The sequence below is a fragment of the Salvia miltiorrhiza genome, chromosome 6, assembly GCF_028751815.1.
Source record: "Salvia miltiorrhiza cultivar Shanhuang (shh) chromosome 6, IMPLAD_Smil_shh, whole genome shotgun sequence".
NCBI classification, from domain to species: domain Eukaryota; kingdom Viridiplantae; phylum Streptophyta; class Magnoliopsida; order Lamiales; family Lamiaceae; genus Salvia; species Salvia miltiorrhiza.
Genome location: NC_080392.1, coordinates 8,009,736 through 8,016,096, shown reverse-complemented (window position 1 = coordinate 8,016,096; position 6,361 = coordinate 8,009,736).

Below are 6,361 nucleotides of genomic sequence, written 5' to 3'. Positions count from 1 at the left end.
ACTCATCACTAACATTAATTTGATTAGTGATTCACTCATCACTAATTGGTCAAAGATAATTATACAAAAATATTATAATTATAACTTAATAATGTTAATTTGATTAGTGATTCACTCATCACTCATCACTCATCACTAATATAAGATATTACTTAAGAATTCAAGATTCTTAGTAAGAATCTTATAATTATAACTTAATAATGTTAATTTGATTAGTGATTCACTTATCACTCATCACTCATCACTAATGTAAGATATTACTTAAGAATTCAAGATTCTTAGTAAGAATCTTATAATTATAACTTAAGAATGTTGATTTGATTAGTGATTCACTCATCAATCATCACTAATCTAATATTATTGGTAAGCATTCAAGATTGTTAGTGAGAAACTTATAATTATAACTTAATAATGTTAATTTGATTAGTGATTCACTCATCACTCATCACTCATCACTCATCACTAACATTAATTTGATTAGTGATTCACTCATCACTAATTGGTCAAAGATAATAATACAAAAATATTAAAATTAAATATATATTGAAATACAAGTGAAAATTTAAACATTGATTATTACTAATCTAAGATTATTACTAAGAATTCAAGATTCTTAGTAAGAATCTTATAATTATAATTTGAGAATGTTAATTTGATTAGTGATTCACTCATCAATCATCACTAATCTAATTTTATTACTATGCATTCAAGATTCTTAGTAAGAAACTTATAATTATAACTTAAGAATGTTAATTTGATTAGTGATTCACTCATCAATCATCACTAATCTAAGATAATATTCATAGTAAGAATTCAAGATTGTTACTAGATTGATAAAATAAAAAATAATAATAAAAATAATAAAATAAAATAAAATAAATTAATAAATAAATATTTTTCCGACATAAAAATAAGGACGGAAACGAGCCAAATCCGTAATTAAAAACATTTTTTGGATATCATCTCGACATATTCTAAGGTTATGAATATATATGATATTGTATATTGAAGTAGACTTTAAATGAATTAATAGGTACTAGATATATCAATAATACGAGTGTTCTGTACTGGTGACCACTCGAAAAGAACTTCAAGGCTAAGCGTGCTTGACTTAGAGCACAACTAAGATGGGTGACCGACTGGGAAGTTCGTCTAAATTATGCAATACTGTATAAATACGAAAATAAATTGTGAATATACAATACAATAAAATAAAAAAAATAAAAAAAATAAATTAAAAAAAAATTAGCGAGGGCATTTTGCCGTCGATAATTAGCGAGGGCATTTTATCGTCGGTAATACATCGGCCAAGTCCGGCGAGTGCGCCACCACCGTCCGGTGGAAATTACCGACGGTGATCTCACCGCCGCTAATTACCGACGGCATTTGTCGTCGGTAATTTTCCAGCAACTCTCCGCCGTTCAACGGCGGCATTAACGGCGGAAATGCCGGCGGCGGCCGATCGCCGTCGGTAATGGCGTTGCCGACGAGCCGATTAGCGACGGCGATTTGCCGCCCGTAACGCCGTCGGTAGCGTTTATCACCGGCGGCCGTGCCTTATTACCAACGACAAAATGCCGTCGGTAATCGTATGTTTTTTTGTAGTGCTATACACTAATTATTACACATATATATAATAATATTTAATTACGTGAAGAAATATGGTCGAAATTTTTGTCATATACAACACTTACATACAAATTAGTATTTTGATTGATCATATAACCAGTAAATTAATTAGTGCATGTATATCAATCGATTGTAGTGATAATCATTTTCTTTATATGATTTTCAACATGTATGAAAAATGGCTCGATCGCAAGTGGTCATACTTAAAACATCCTTTGAAAAATTAATAGATAAAAACAAATTACACAAAATAATTAATAATAAGTTAATTGCTCATCTCAATAAAACCCAATTTAAGCTTGTCTTCTGTTACTATTACAATCTCGGCAATTGGAAGTGAGATCAACATTGCATTTTTTTTTATGAAATTGATCGTCTAGAATGTCATCAACGTCGTATTAGGTTTAGTTCGTAAATTCTTTAATTTCATACATATTATGTAAATGTGTATACATGATTTTTTTAATTCTATTTTGTTATTGAATTAATTATGCTTGAATAATATGCATTTGAAACAATTTTAATTTTATATATAGAATATTTTGTTTTGAATATTTGAGTAAATGATTGAACTTATTTTGCTATCTCTAGGAATTAATTATGCGTATTAATTTATCTTGTGTGTAAACATGTTGAATTCATACAATAATTATTAAAAAAAAATATAGTGAAAATGAGAGCTTCAATTCTATTAATCACCTATTAAAATCAGCAAGAATTTCAAATGATATAAAAGTACAATGTTTAGTAACATGATTTGCTTCACCTCTTCAATCTTGTTACTCGAATTCTCTTATTTCTTTGTTGTCATCGCATCTTCTTCTTCCTCCTTTTATATCTTAACGTACGTGCAAGATATTCTGATCAACCATTCTTCATGATTTTTGCTTTGTCCAAAAATCAACATTGGAAATCCCTACGTGTAGCTTGAATTTAAGCAATGTTATATGAACGCGTGCCTCTCTTGCTCTCTAGATTTGTGATGTCAATGATGTAGTTAAGTGTGGAAGTTTTTTGTTGTAGAAATTTGAAATATATAGGCACAAAGTAATATAAAAATGGAAAAGAAAAATTATTGTCAATTTGTCATTAACTTGTAATTAATATTATTAATTATATTTAATATATTGTCTTCAATTGTGCTAGGATAAAGTTATTATGTTGGATTGTATTGATTGATTCATAACTACCAAAAATAGCATTTTCAATAGAAGGAAAATAAAAGATAAATTTTGAAATTTATAATTAAAAGGTATATATATATAAATTGAAAGTTTTAGAAAATTGAAAATTAAAATTTCTAATAGTTTCATATAAGATTGAGGATAAATGTAGTGTCTCCAATGTGTCTTATTATATAAAATTAATAGATAGATAAATAGATAGAGTGAAAATTTTGGTAATTGCAAATGATTATTAAGAATAGCAATAATATTGTTATGATTATAAATATAATATGGAATTAAAAATGAATAAATGCAAAATGTAACATTCAGAAAAAAAGAAAGAATGGACGGACATATATCTAATAAAGATATAGAGATGGTTGGATTGAAAATTTGTCTTTAATTATGAAAAATTTGTCTTTAATTATGTAGTAAATGCAAGGTGCTTGTATTAGGGTAAAAATTATGGTAAGATTATAATTATTAGAAATATAACATAGAATTAAAAATGAATAAAATATGAAATTTAGAAAAAAAAGAATGAAAGGATATGAGGATGCCACCTAGATAGAAGATAGATAGGCTACGTACGAATGAACAACGCCCTTCTTTAATGTTGACTTGGGATTGGTATGTGTTCTTCTTTAACGTTGTACTTGTTTGTTGTTCTTTTTTAATGTTGTGCAACGCCCTTCTTTAATGCTGACTTCGAATTGTTTTTTTTTTTTTTTATGACTTGGAGAAGAGGAGAATGAGTGGTGAGGTTTGAGTAGGGGTGAGCAGAAACCGAACCGAATCGAACCGTTTTGGTGCGGTTCGGTCCCGAATCTATTGGTTCGATTTTCGGTTCGGTTCCGAAAATTAAAAATCGATAAGTTTTGGTTCGGTTTCGGTTTTCAGTTTTTGGTTCGGTTTTAAATCAAACCAAACCGATAAATATTAATATTTTATTATATATTTATATTTTATAATATATATTCAATTTTCTAATTTTTAATTGGTTTATATATTTATATTTTATAATATTTTATATATTTTATAATATATTAATTGGTTTTTTCATAAATTATATATTTATATTTTTACATTATTTTACGAGTTTTTAATTGTTTTTTTCGATTTTTTTTTTTGCATTGGTTCGGTAAACCGAACCGAAACCGACGGTTTTACCGGTTCGATTTCGGTTTGGTTTGGCACCCCCAATTGGTGCGGTTCGGTTCCAATTTTAACCTTCGGTTTGATTTTCGGTTTTGAATTTTTGGTTCGATTTTGCACCGAACCGAACCGATGCTCACCCCTAGGTTTGAGTATGCACCACTTAAATGTCCTGTTAGAATTGTTATATTTATTTTAGGGATATTTTCCATAGAATAGATGATATTTTAACAAATTTTGATTTTTTCTATAATCTTTAAAGTTTGAAAAAAAATACAAAATCTTTTGATTTTTTCTGATGTTTTTCACGAGTATGAAATACTCCTAAATAGAAGCTGATTTTAGGATTTTTGACTTAAATTTTTTGATACCTAACGTGTACATCGGTTTTATTATGCCACTTTTATTATCCCTCACGCTTAAGTATAAAAAAATCTAAGTCAAAAGCCCTAAAATCAGCTTCTATTTGGGAGTATTTTATATCCGTGGGAAAAATTAGAAAAAATCGAAAGGTTATGTATTTTTTTTTTCAAATTTTAAAGGTCATGAGAAAAATCAGAATTTGTTGAAAATTCGTGTCTTTTACGGCAAATACCCCATGTTTTTATAGAAAAAAGTCAATTAATATATTTCTCTTGACAATTTTATATTTGTATCAAATAACGCGTATAAATAAGTGACATTTCATCATTGACTTACACAATAACTAATATGCAACTCTTAGAGGGATAGAGATGCACATATTTTTTTTAAAATAATTATCATTTTCTAATTTTTACATCTAAACGTTTCATATATATATTAAGTACTCACTGTGTCCACGAAAATAGGTCATAATTTTTCATTTTTGCCTATTCACGAAATATGTCCTAATTACCTTTTTTTTGTCATTCATGGACCCATCACTCGTTAATTTGTGGGATCATTTTTCTCACCAACTCCCTCTACTTTCTTTAATTTGTGGAGCTCTTTCTCTACTCTAAATAAACAATTAACTTTGCTTAAAACATGCGTCGCCCTCCCTTATGACCTATTTTCATGGAAGGAGAGAGTGTTAGATTAAAACACAAAAAAAAAAAATGACGAATACAACTATTAAATACTAAATCAAAATACATTTCATACACCTTTGAAAAAAAAAATTATTATACTAATTTTCAGAAGCAAAATAAAGAAGTTGAAAACTAAATTAAGAAAAAATATTAATATAATCAGACGAATATATTAATGAGAATATGCATTCATATGACCATACTGAACAATAAAACTTAATTTTTGGTCACCTATCTCAAAAACACAAATTATGGCTATTTTTTTTTACAATTTCGGTCTAAAATACCTTTGACCCTGTGGATCCTACTTTGCTCAGCCCAATCCCGTACATGTGATTCTTCCTCTGTCCCTTCTCCCCCTTCTTTCTTTCTTTTGGCACAAATGAACATAATTGTGTCAAGTGTACCTAATTGATGGCACAATTGGCACGAATTTACTCATTTGTACCAACTGTACCATCATAACTCGCGCGTTCCAAGCCTGAGCCCGAAGCCCAACATGCACGTTGTTCGCTATTTTATTTAACACACCGCAAGTGCACGGGTGCAATTGTGTACAGTAGCAAGCAAGGTCGTATTCCACAGAGACTGAATTAACTAATTCCTATTCTAAATTATTCTACTATATCTGGACAAATGAAATTAAGAGTTTTGTTTTTAAAACTAAATAAATAAATAAATAACAGGAAACAAAATAAATCAAGCTGCGAAACAAAGAAACAGATAAGAGAAGATTTTCCAAGGCAAAGATTTCAGCAGATTCTCCTAACTAACATGTTCAATTCAATTAATAAGATGATTCCTAAGGCAATCTCTAAGCTAGTTCATACTCACTCCCGTGGCATACAAACCGTTGATTACATGCAAGGCTACCATCCCTGGATCACACTTCTAACATGTAACTCCTAAAAGCTCCTAGGATTAATGCCCTCACAATTATCAATTCCCTTTAGAATTAAAATAAATGTGTTATATGTTCTTAGTTCAGGTAATAATTATCATCTCCCGATCTCAAATTAAAACCTATGATTATGCTAAATTGGTGATCAAGCAATAAAGCAAACAATTATAACAAGAACATAAAAAGGAAAAACAATCTCAATTAATTGAATCAAACAGTCAGAAAATCAAATCACGTCTACTCCCTAGACCCTGGGTAAAAGGGATTTTAGCCACACATAGACATATGACTAAAAATCAGTATCTCAAATAAACAAATGAACATTCAACAATAAAACCGTAGTAAAGTTGAGAATCTTCAATCTTGCTCTTGCTCCTGCTCCGTTCTCCGTCTCTCACAGCTCTTAGGAAAAGTAAAATATGATAAAAGTTTTTTTCAATATGTTTCTGGGGAGTATT